We start from the raw sequence: 13,467 nt of genomic DNA, 5'->3' as shown, positions 1-13,467 counted from the left end.
CTAAATATTCTTAAATGGAAAATATTTGGCTGCTGGCCAAATGCTAATTGCATAGGAGAGAACTGATGGTAATTCGTTGGCCTCAAACGAATAAGTGCTGCGGCATGTAAAATAGCATGCCCCCAAACCAAGATTGGGAGATTTGTTCTCATAAGCAAGGGTCTAGTGATTAATTAGAGGCGCTTAATAAGTGATTCTGCTAACCCATTTTGTGTGTGAACATAAGCTACTGTATTTTCAACAGCTATTCCATTAGCCATACAATAAGCATCAAAAGCTTGGGAAGTAAATTCACCAGCATTATCAAGGCGAATTGCTTTGATTGGATTTTCTGCAAATTGTGCTTTTAATCGAATAATTTGAGCCAGTAATCTCGCAAATGCCAGGTTGCGAGAAGACAATAAGCACACATGTGACCATCTTGAAGATGCGTCTATCAGGACCATAAAATATCTAAAAAATCCACATGGTGGATGAATAGGTCCATATATATCACCTTGAATCCTTTCTAGGAATTCAGGAGACTTAAATTCAATCTTTACTAGTGATGGCCTTAAAATTAACTTCCCTTGAGAACATGCAGCACAACAAAATTCACTAGATTTAAGAATCTTCTGGTTCTTTAGTGAATGTTCATGAGGGTTTTCAATAATTCTCCTCATCATGGTTGTTCCCGAATGACCCAATCTATCATGCCAAGTTATGAATTCATTTGGGCTAGTAAACTTCTGGTTTACAATGGCATGTGATTCAATTGCACTAATCTTAGTATAATACAATCCAGATGAAAGTAAGGGTAACTTTTCTAATATAACCTTTTTATTTAAATCATGAGTTGTGATACATAAATACTCATGATTTCCCTCATTCATAGTCTCAATATGATATCCATTTCGGTGAATACCTTTAAAACTCAACAAGTTTCTTCGAGACTTGGTAGACAATAGTGCATTATTTATTATGAATTTTGTTCCTCCAGGAAACAAAATTATCGCTCTTCCGGAGCCTTATATCACATTGCCCGAGCCAATAATAGTATTAACATATTCTTCTTTTGGCACAAGATGGGTAAAATATATAGTACTTTTAAGAATAGTGTGCGAACTTGCACTATCCGCAAGGCAAATATCTTCAGAATATGTCCTTGCCATTTTTCTTCAAAAACAAATAATGATAATAATAAAATGAGTAAAAGTACATGCACAGTAAAATTATTCACATGAATACTTAACAAACACATACACATATCAATCTATTCCATCATTGATCAAATAGCCAATATTTCTTTCAGAATCCTTAAAGAAATTAGATACATCATAATGAGTGGTGGAATTTTCATTATTTGAAACAAAATTTGCTTCCTTTCCTTTGTCATCCTTTTTCAAGGATGCTTGATAAAGATCAACTAGGTGCCTTAGGGTACGACAGGTACGTGACCAATGGCCCTTTCCAATACAACGGAAGCATTTATCCTCAATTGATTTACTTTGCCCATTGTTTCTTTCTTTATCCCACTTCTGGTGAGATCCTTTCTTATGAACATAATTTCTTTTCCTTCCATAATTTTTCTTGTTATCAAAATCTTGCTATTTACCTCTTCTGGGGTTATAATTTGCCACATTTGCTTCAGGAAATAGGGCGGCGCCAGCTGGGCGCGCTTCATGATTTCTTAAGAGCAACTCATTGTTGTGTTCAGCAACAAGAAAGCAAGAGCCCAAAAAAAATTTTTTAAATTCTTTTTCTCGATACTGCTGCTGCAGGAGCACATTCGAGGCATGGAAGGTCGAGAAAATTTTCTCTAACATATCGGGCGTGAGGAAGTATCACCATCTTTTCATGATTATACCTTTTTTCAAGGTTTTTCCACAGATCTGCAGGATCTTTTAATGTGGGATATTCATTTTTCAATCATACTTCAAGATGATGACGAAGGAAAATCATGGATTTGGCTTTATCCTTCTAGGATGTATTATTTTCAGCCTTAATGGTATCTCCAAGATCTATTGAATCAAGATGGATTTTAACATATAATATCCTTGATAAATAATTATTTTCAAATATATCAAAAGCATTATATTCAAGATGAAAGAGTTTCGACATAATAAAAATTTGTTACCTGAAGTCTTCCTAAAATATCGTTAGAGCTTCGTGCTGATAACGTGTTATGAAATAACTAAATAAGGAAGATAAAATAAAGAAGTGTAAATGAAAGACTCTAGTTTTAATATTCACTAATAACGATAATTTATATATTAATATTGTATTTGTAGTATATGAAGAGAGAAAGAGAAAGAAAAGTTTTATATTGTACGTAGAGAGAGAGAGAGAGAGAGAAGAAATGCTTTATTGATGTGTAGAATGTATCTGATGATGCCTTCTATTTATACAGGTAAGGTGCTCTTATTTTCAACACTCATTTATTTTAATTCATCCTTGAAAAGTGATTCTTTCATTGTTCACCGCCCAAGTCCATATATTCGTTCTTATCATAACAGGCTTAATTAGTACTTGTATCATACTAATATGAATCCATCCAATTTTAGATTTTTTCTGATAATCTTTAATTTGTTAATTTATTTATTAATAAGTGTAATAATTCGTAACATGCACGTGATAAGGTTAAAATTATAATTTTAAGTTATTTTATTAAAATTAATTTGAATTATAATAATTTAATTAATAAAAAATAACATATTATGCATTTAAAATATTTTTTAATTTAGTGTTAAGTGTATCAATTATAATGTAGTTATTAATTATTTTATTAATTTATTTTTTTCAATAAACTAAACATATATACTCACCAACAAATATTTACATGTTATTTTACTGTCAAGTAAAAACATATAAAAATTAGCTCAAAATGAACAACAATAAATTAGTGGAGAATTCGAATGCACAAATTTCTTTAATAAATAGTAAATAATTTAAAATCACTAAAATATAACTCAAGACTTCCTTTTGATGCCTAGTGCGGAATTTATAACCCACAAACTAACCGGCAAGTGCACCGAGTCGTACTAAGTAGTACCTCAAGTGAATGAGGGTCGATCCCACGAGGATTGATGAACTAAGCAATAATGATTGCGTGATTTACTTAGTTAGACAAATAGAAAAGAGTGTTGAGAGTTCAAATGCATCAAACAGTAATTCAGGGAATCAGAAAAACAAGCAGTAAATTGAGGTGAAATATATATGGAGAAAACAGTTAAGGTTTCAGAGATATCTATCTTCCGGATTGACTTTTCTTATTAACTATTTTAATCATGCAAGATTCAATGCATGGAAAACTATATGTGACTAAATCCTAATTCCTTAGACCTTTTTAGTCTCCTCTAACCTTCATCCACCGCCAATTCCTTGGTCACTTTATTCCAATTAGAGGGTAAAGCTCAAATCTAGTTTATGTGCCACAGAAACCCTAATCACCCAAATATAAGAAGATTATATGTCACGTATCCTGTTAAGTCCAAATAATTAGAAGTTTAGGAGAATATGTTTTCAAGCTGTTGTTCAAGTAAAGAGCTTTTCCAAGTTTTACAAGATCTCAATTAGAATAAGGACCATACTTCCGTTCCAGCTAAATTCATAAGATAAAGAACGAAAACAATTCTTAAAATAGAAATCAGTACATGAATTAAAATAGAAAAATAATAGTATCAATCCATACAATAGACAGAGTTCCTAACCTTAACAATGGAGGCTTAGTTCTTCATGGAGAAAATAAACCCTAGTCGAGAAAAGTATAAAAGTGCGGAATGAAAATTAGGAGAGATCCCTAGGTCAATATCTCTTCTCCTTTTATATCTAATCCTAATTAATGTAAAATATCTTTTCTAAAACTAAATAATATCTTTTTCTATTTCTAATTAAAATAAAATAAGATTATATAAATAAATAGTGAAATATTCTCGTGCTTCTCTTCATCAAATGGGGACCACCATTTTTTTTCATTGTTGGCGCCAAACTTGAAGATTGCCAAGTTTGGCGCCAACCCAGCCGCAAGTAATTCTTCATTGATTTCCTTAATTGTGGCGCCAAACCTGGAAAATTCTAAGTTTGGCGCCACCAAAGCAGCAAACAAGGGAAGGCGTTGTGATGATCATGGAGCCAAACTTGGGATCTCTCAAGTTTAGCGCCACCAAGGCAGTAATTCCATAAGAGAGGTGTAGACTATTATATATCGTTGGAAAGCTCTGGAAGTTGGCTTTCTAATATTGCTGAAACTGCATCAATTGGACCTCTATAGCTCTAGTTATGATTGTTGAAGTGTGAAGAGGTCAGGGTTGACAGCATCCACGAATTCTCTTTGCACTTGTCTTTAGTTCTTGGTTCCTCCTTGTTCTTTTGCTTCTTTTTTTCTAATAATTCTCTACAAGAATCATGAAACCAAAAGGATCAAAGCAATATCCAATTTGAGCAACAAAACTCTTCATAATTAAGCATTATGCATTTATTTCTTATATGAAAAAGTTTAGAAAAACACAACATAATGCGCACGCATCACAACACCAAACTTAAACTTTGCTTGTCCTCAAACAAACAAAGAATCATGCAATATATATAAAGTGACAATCCAAGGTGAGAAGAATAGCAATTTCAATGTTCATGGTTGGCTAGTTTACTATGCATGCAACACTCATAATAGCAATTTTATCTTGATCACTTTATGGAATCTTTTTTTATATTCCTTCATTGAAACAATCTTTTCAATTGTTTCTTTTCTTAGCTTCTTGGGTGCTTTGCACCATTTGCTTTTATAGCTTCAAATCTAAATGCTTTGTTTTCAAGTATTACCACCTGATACATAAGCACCACAAGCATATAACTAGAGAACTTTTTAAGCTTTTTGGTGCACGAAATTGTGATCTCAACGGCGCCAAAAACTTGGTACGCACGATTGTAATCTCAACTCCTTTTCACAACTCCGCACAACTAATCAGCAAGTGCACTAGGTCGTCCAAGTAATAAACCTTACGTGAGTAAGGGTCGATCCCACGGAGATTGTCGGCTTGAAGCAAGCTATGGTCATCTTGTAAATCTCAGTCAGACAGATTCAAATGGTTATGAGGTTTTGATAATTAAAATATAAATAAAACATAAAATAATATAAAGATACTTATGTAATTCATTGGTGAGAATTTAAGATAAGCGTATGGAAATGCTTTGCTCCTTTTGAATCTCTGCTTTCCTATTGCTTTCATCCAATCATTCATACTCCTTTCCATGGCAAGCTGTATGTTGGGGGATCACCGTTGTCAATGGCTACTGGTGCACGAAATTGTGATCATCAATGGCGCCATCAACATGGTACGCTCAATTGTAATCTCAACTTTTTATCACAACTTCGCACAACTAACCAGCAAGTGCACTGGGTCGTCCAAGTAATGAACCTTACGCGAGTAAGGGTCGATCCCACGGAGATTGTTGGTATGAAGCAAGCTATGGTCATCTTGTAAATCTCAGTCAGGCGGATATAAAATTGTTATAGAGTTTTTGAAAATAAATAATAAAATAAGGATAGAAATACTTATGTAAGTCCTTGGTGAGAATTTCAGATAAACGCATAGAGATGCTTTCGTTCCTCTAAACCTCTGCTTTCCTGCTGTCTTCATCCAATCGGTCTTACTCTTTTCTATGGCTGGCTTTATGTAAGGACATCACCATTGGCAATGGCTACTTTTGATCCTCTCTGGAAAATGGTCTGATGCGCTGTCACTGCATGGCTAATCGTCTGGAGGCATTGCCGTTGTCAATGGCTGCATCCCATCCTCTTGTGAAAATGGTCCAAATGCTCTGTCACAGCACGGCTAATCATCTGAGGTTCTCGATCATACTGGAATAGGATTCACCCTCCTTTTGCGTCTGTCACTACGCCCAGCACTCGCGAGTTTGAAGTTCGTCACAGTCATTCAATCCCAGAATCCTACTCGGAATACCACATACAAGGTTTAGACTTTACGGATTCTCATGAATGCTGCCATCAATCTAGCTTACACCACGAAGATTCTGATTAAGAGATCTAAGAGATAATCATTCAATCGAAGGTAGAACGGAAGTGGTTGTCAGGCACGCGTTCATAGGGAATGATGATGATTGTCACGTTCATCACATTCATGTTGAAGTACGAATGAATATCTTAGAAGCGGAATGAGTTGAATTGAATAGAGAAACAGTAGTACTTTGCATTAATTCATGAGGAACAACAGAGCTCCACACCTTAATCTATCGAGTGTAGAAACTCTACCGTTAAAAATACATAAGTGAAAGGTTCCAGGCATGGCCGAATGCCCAGCCCCTCTGATCTAAGAACCAGACATCCCAAGATGTCAAATACAATAGTAAAAAGTCCTATTTATACTAAACTAGTTACTAGGGTTTACAGAAATAAGTAATTAATGCATAAATCCACTTCTGGGGCCCACTTGGTGTGTGCTTGGGCTGAGCTTGAATGTTACACGTGCAGAGGTTCTTTCTGGAGTTGAACGCCAGGTTGTAACGTATTTCTGGCGTTCAACTCTGGTTTGTGACGTGTTTCTGGCGTTTAACTCCAGACAGCAGCGTAGAACTGGCGTTCAACGCCCTTTTACGTCGTCTAAACTTGGCCAAGTATGGTCTATTATATATTGCTGGAAAGCCCTGGATGTCTACTTTCCAACGCAATTAAAAGCGTGCCATTTTGAGTTCTGTAGCTCCATAAAATCCACTTTGAGTGTAGGGAGGTCAGAATCCAACAGCATCAGCAGTCCTTCTTCAATCTCTGAATCTGATTTTTGCTCAAGTCCCTCAATTTCAGCCAGAAAATACCTGAAATCACAGAAAAACACACAAACTCATAGTAAAGTCCAGAAATGTGAATTTATCATAAAAACTAATAAAAATATCCCTAAAAGTAACTAGATTCTACTAAAAATATACTAGAAACAATGCCAAAAAGCGTATAAATTATCCGCTCATCACAACACCAAACTTAAATTGTTGCTTGTCCCCAAGCAACTGAAAATCAAATAGGATAAAAAGAAGAGAATATACTATAAATTCCAAACTATCAATAAAACATAGCTCCAACAAGATGAGCGGGACTTGTAGCTTTTTGCCTCTTGAATAGTTTTGGCATCTCACTTTATCCATTGAAGTTCAGAATGATTGACTTCTATAGGAACTCAGAGTTCAGATAGTGTTATTGATTCTCCTAGTTCAGTATGATGATTCTTGAACACAGCTTCTTTATGAGTTTTGGCCGTGGCCCTAAGTACTTTGTTTTCCAGTATTACCACCGGATACATAAATGCCACAGACACATAACTGGGTGAACCTTTTCAGATTGTGACTCAACTTTGCTAAAGTCCCCAATTAGAGGTGTCCTGGGTTCTTAAGCACACTCTTCTTTTGCTTTGGACCTTGACTTTAACCGCTCAGTCTCAAGTTTTCACTTGACACCTTCAAGCCACAAGCACATGGTTAGGGACAGCTTGGTTTAGCCGCTTAGGCCAGGATTTTATTCCTTTAGGCCCTCCTATTCACTGATGCTCAAAGCCTTGGGATCCTTTTTATTACCCTTGCCTTTTAGTTTTAAGGGTTACTGGCTTTTTGCTCTTGCCTCTTGGTTTTAAGAGCTTTTGGCTTTTTCTGCTTGCTTTTTCTTTTTCTTTCTATTTTTTTTTCGCCTATTTTTTTTCTGCAAGCTTTGTTCTTTGCTGCTTTTTCTTGCTTCAAGAATTATTTTGATGATTTTTCAGATTATCAAATAACATGTCTCCTTGTCATCATTCTTTCAAGAGCCAACATATTTAACATTCATAAACAACAACTTCAAAAGACATATGCACTGTTCAAGCATTCATTCAGAAAACAAAAAGTATTGTTACCACATCAATATAATTAAACTAAGTTCAAGGATAAATTCGAAACTCATGTTCTTCTTGTTCTTTTGAATTAAAACATTTTTCATTTAAGAGAGGTGATGGATTCATAGGACATTCATAACTTTAAGACAAAGTTACTAACTACTAATGATCATGTAATGAACACACAAACACAGATAAGCACTTAACATAGAAAACGAAAAACAGAAAGTTTAAGAACAAGGAATGAGTCCACCTTAGTGATGGTGGTGTTTCCTTCTTGAGGAACCAATGATGTCCTTGAGCTCTTCTATGTCTCTCCCTTGTCTTTGTTGCTCCTCCCTCATTGCTTTTTGATCTTATCTAATTTCATGAAGGATGATGGAGTGCTCTTGATGTTCCACCCTTAATTGTCCCATGTTGGAACTTAATTCTCCTAGGGAGGTGTTGATTTGCTCCCAATAGTTTTGTGGAGGAAGATGCATTTGAGGCATCTCCGGGATCTCATGGTGATGAGATTCTTCATGTGCCTGTTGAGATCCATGAATGTGCTCTCTTGTTTGCTCCATCCTTTTCTTAGTGATGGGCTTGTGAGATGAATCTTTCCATCTCCCATGGCTCAGAGGTGGAAGCAATTGGCTTCCCTTTCCTCTTTCTTGAGGTTTCTCTGGCCTTAGGTGCCATTAATGGTTATGGAAAAACAAAAAAGCTATGCTTTTACCACACCAAACTTAGAATGTTGCTCGCCCTTGAGCAAAAGAAGAAAGAATAGAAGAAGAAGAAGAAGAAGAAGAAGAAGAAGAAGATATGGAGGAGATGGAGGGATGTGTGTATTCGGCTATATGGGTGGGATTGGGTGGGAAAGAGATGTTGAATTTTGAAGGTAGGTGGGTGTATGGATGTGAGTGGTAAATGGAGAACAGAAGGGATGAGAGATTGAGGTGATTGGTGAAGAGTTTTAGGGAAGAGTGTTTATTGGGAAGAGAGGATGAATGAGAAGAGGGAAGAGAATGAGTGGTGGTAGGTGGGGATCCTGTGGGGTCCACAGATCCTGAGGTGTTCAAGGATTTACAACCTTGCACCAAATTAGGCATGCAAAATGCCCTTGCACACAACTCTGGGCGTTCAGCGCCAGATTGGTGCTTGTTCTGGGCGTTGAACGCCCATTTGTTGCCCATTTCTGGCGTTGAACGCCAGAACCATGCTTGTTCTGGGCGTTCAGTGCCAGCTCTTCTCCAGGGTGCAATTCTGGCGTTCAAACGCCCAGATGCTGCCTATTTTGGGCGTTCAGCGCCAGAACCATGCTCTGTTCTGGCGTTGAACGCCAGCCAGATGCTTCTTACTGGCGTTTAAACGCCAGTAAGGTCTTCCTCCAGGGTGTGATTTTTTTCTGCTATTTTTGATTCTGTTTTTAATATTTCTATTTTTTTTTGTGACTCCACATGATCATGAACCTAATAAAACATGAAAAACCATGAAAATAAAAATTTGATAAAAATTGGGTTACCTCCCAACAAGCGCTTCTTTAACGTCAATAGCTTGACAGTGGGCTCTCATGGAGCCTCACAGATGTTCAGAGCATTGTTAAGACTTCCCAACACCAAACTTAGAGTTTGGATATGGGAGTTCAACACCAAACTTAGAGTTTGGTTGTGACCTCCCAACACCAAACTTAGAGTTTGACTGTGGGGGCTCTGGTTGACTCTGTTTTGAGAGAAGCTTTTCATGCTTCCTCTCCATGGTTGCAGAGGGAGATCCTTGAGTTTTAAACACAAGGGAGTCCTCATTCCATTGAAGGACTAGTTTACCTCTGTCAACATCAATCACAGCTCTTGCTGTGGCTAGGAAGGGTCTTCCAAGGATGATAGATTCATCATCATTCTTCCCAGTATCCAGGACTATGAAATCAGCAGGGATGTAAAGGCCTTCAACCTTTACTAACACATCCTCTACTTGTCCATAAGCCTGTTTTCTTGAATTGTCTGCCATCTCTAATGAGATTTTAGCAGCTTGCACCCCATAGATTCTCAGTTTCTCTATTACAGAGAGGGGCATGAGGTTTATTCCTGAACCAAGGTCACACAGAGCCTTTTCAAAGATCATGGTGCCTATGCTACAAGGTATTATGAACTTTCCAGGATCCTATTTCTTCTGAGGCAATCTCAGTTGATCCAATGCATTTAGTTCATTGGTGAACAGGGGAGGTTCATCTCCCCAAGTCTCATTACCAAATAAATTGGCATTCAGCTTCATGATTGCACCAAGGAACTTGGCAACTTGTTCTTCAGTGACATCCTCATTCTCTTCAGAAGAAGAATACTCATCAGAACTCATGAATGGCATAAGGAGGTTCAATAGAATCTCTATGGTCTCTAGATGAGTCTCAGATTCCTTTGGTTCCTCAGAGGGAGACTCCTTATTGATCACTGGATGTCCCAGGAGGTCTTCCTCCTTGGGATTCACGTCCTCAACCTCCCTTACAGGTTTGGCCATGGTAATTAATTCAATGGCCTTGCACTCTCCTTTTGGATTCTCTTCTGTATTGCTTGGGAGAGTACTAGGAGGGATTTCAGTGATACTTTTACTCAGCTGGCCCACTTGTGCCTCCAAATTTCTAATGGAGGACCTTGTTTCATTCATGAAACTTACAGTGGCCTTAGATAGATCAGAGACTAAGTTTGCTAAATTAGAGGTGTTTTGTTTAGAGTTCTCTGTCTGTTGCTGAGTGGATGATGGAAAAGGTTTACTATTGTTGAACCTATTTCTTCCACCATTATTAAAGCCTGGTTGAGGCTTTTGATCCTTCCATGAGAGATTTGGATGATTTCTCTATGATGGATTATAGGTGTTTCCATATGGTTCACCCATGTAATTTACCTCTGCTATTGCAGGGTTCTCAGGATCATAAGCTTCTTCTTCAGAAGATGCCTCTTGAGTACTATTGGATGCAGCTTGCATTCCATTCAGACTCTGAGAAATCATATTGACTTGTTGAGTCAATATTTTGTTCTGAGCCAATATGGCATTCAGAGTATCAATTTCAAGAACTCCCTTCTTCATAGGCGTCCCATTACTCACAGGATTCCTTTCAGAAATGTACATGAACTGGTTGTTAGCAACCATGTCAATGAGTTCTTGAGCTTCTGTAGGCGTTTTCTTTAGGTGAATGGATCCACCTGCAGAAGTATCCAATGACATCTTAGCTAATTCAGACAGACCATCATAGAATATATCCAGGATGGTCCATTCTGAAAGCATGTCAGAAGGACACTTTTTGGTCAGTTCTTTATATCTCTCCCAAGCTTCATAGAGGGATTCACCTTCCTTCTGTCTGAAGGTTTGGACATCCACTCTAAGCTTACTAAGCTTTTGAGGAGGAAAGAACTTGGCTAAGAAAGCCTTGACCAGCTTATCCCAAGAGTTCAGGCTACCTTTGGGTTGAGAGTCCAACCATACTCTAGCTCTGTCTCTTACAGCAAAAGGGAAAAGCATGAGCCTGCAGACTTTAGGATCTACTCTATTAGTCTTAATAGTATCACAGATCTGCAAGAATTCAGTTAAGAACTGAAAAGGATCTTCAGATGGAAGTCCATGAAACTTGCAGTTTTGCTGCATCAGAGAAACTAATTGAGGTTTAAGCTCAAAATTGTTTGCTCCAATGGTAGGGATGGAGATGCTTCTTCCATGTAAATTGGAATTAGGTGCAGTAAAGTCACCAAGCATTCTCCTTGCATTATTGTTGTTGGGTTCGGCTGCCATCTCCTTTACTTGTTCGAAATTTTCAATAAGATTGTCTCTGGATTGTTGTAATTTAGCTTCTCTTAGTTTCCTCTTCAGAGTCCTTTCAGGTTCTGGATCAGCTTCAACAAGAATGCCTTTTTCCTTGTTCCTGCTCATAAGAAAGAGAAGAGAACAAGAAGAGAAGAGGAATCCTCTATGTCACAGTAAAGAGGTTCCTTATTGTTAGTAGAAGAAGAAAAGGAATAGGGGTGAAGAAGAATGAAGAATCCAAACACAAGGGTAAGGATAGGAGCAGTGATTTGAGATGAGGAGATGTTAGTAGATAATAGAATAAGATGAGAGAGGGAGAATTTTGAAAATAATTTTTGAAAAAGAGTTAGTGATTTTCGAAAATGTTTTTTGAAAAAGGTTAGTAATTTTCGAAAATAAAAATCAGAAATTAAAATAATTAGTTAATTAAGAATAAATTTTGAAAAAGAGGGAGATATTTTCGAAAATTAGAGAGAGAGGGTTAGTTAGGTAGTTTTGAAAAAGATAAGAAACAAACAAAAAGTTAGTTAGTTAGTTGAAACAAATTTGAAAATCAATTTTGAAAAGATAAGAAGATAAGAAGTTTGAAAAGATGTTTTAAAATCAAATTTTTGAAAAAGATATGATAAGAAGATATTTTTGAAAAGATATGATTGAAGTTAGTTTTTAAAAAAGATTTGATTTTTAAAATCACAATTAATGACTTGATTCACAAGAAATCACAAGATATGATTCTAGAACTTAAAGTTTGAATCTTTCTTAACAAGTAAGTAACAAACTTGAAATTTTTGAATCAAAACATTAATTGATGATGTTATTTTCGAAAATTATGAGATAAAATTAAGAAAAAGATTTTTGAAAAATATTTTTATAATTTTCGAAAATAACTAAGAAAAATGAAAAAGATTTGATTTTTGAAAAAGATAAGATTTGTAAATTGAAAATTTGATTTGACTCATAAGAAACAACTAGATTTTAAAATTTTTTGAAAAAGTCAATCCAAATTTTCGAAATTTATGAGAGAAAAAAGGAAAGATATTTTTTTTATTTTTAAATTTTTAATGATGAGAGAGAGAAACATGAAAATGATGCAATGCATGAAAATTTTGGATCAAAACAATGAATGCATGCAAGAATGCTATGAATGTCAAGATGAACACCAAGAACACTATGAAGATCATGATGAACATCAAGAACATATTTTTGAAAAATTTTTAATGCAAAGAAAACATGCAAGACACCAAACTTAGAAATCTTTGATGCTTAGACTCTATGGATGCAAGAATGCATATGAAAAACAAGAAAAGACACAAAACAAGAAAACAGCAAGATCAAACAAGAAGACTTACCAAGAACAACTTGAAAATCATGAAGAACACTATGAATGCATGAGTTTTTCGAAAAATGCAAGATGAACATGCAATTGACACCAAACTTAAAATCTGACTCAAGACTCGAACAAGAAACACAAAATATTTTTTTGATTTTTATGATTTTCTAATTTTTTTTTTGGTTTTTTCGAAAATTATGTCAAAAAGAAAAAAATAAGGATTCCAAAATTTTTAATATGAATTCCAGGAATCTTCAATTCTTAGTCTAAAGCTCCAATCTGAGGGTTAGGCATGGCTTAATAGCCAGCCAAGCTTTAGAAGATATAAGCAATTCCCTGACATGTGGAGGCCTCAGTCTAAAAGAATTTAGACATGGCTTTACAGCCAGCCAGGCTTCAACATGCTTCATGAAACACTAGAATTCATTCTTAAAAATTCTGAAGAGAAATATATTTTTGAAAACAATTTTTTTTTTCGAAAACAGATGAGAGATTTTTGAAAAATTTTGAGAATAAAACAAA

The 13,467-nt window shown here is 35.9% G+C and overlaps 1 non-coding gene across 1 annotated transcript; it reads left to right on the top strand.

Moving 5' to 3' along the window:
* Positions 1-11,096: 11,096 nt before the first annotated feature.
* Positions 11,097-11,204, top strand: LOC112768714 (small nucleolar RNA R71). Its single transcript, XR_003186112.1, has one exon. It is a non-coding gene; the product is annotated as a small nucleolar RNA R71 (small nucleolar RNA).
* Positions 11,205-13,467: the final 2,263 nt, after the last annotated feature.

The sequence above is a fragment of the Arachis hypogaea genome, chromosome 17, assembly GCF_003086295.3.
Source record: "Arachis hypogaea cultivar Tifrunner chromosome 17, arahy.Tifrunner.gnm2.J5K5, whole genome shotgun sequence".
Taxonomy (NCBI): Eukaryota; Viridiplantae; Streptophyta; class Magnoliopsida; order Fabales; family Fabaceae; genus Arachis; species Arachis hypogaea.
The sequence above is the reverse complement of the archived record's forward strand: the minus strand, read 5'-3'. Positions and strand labels throughout refer to the sequence as shown.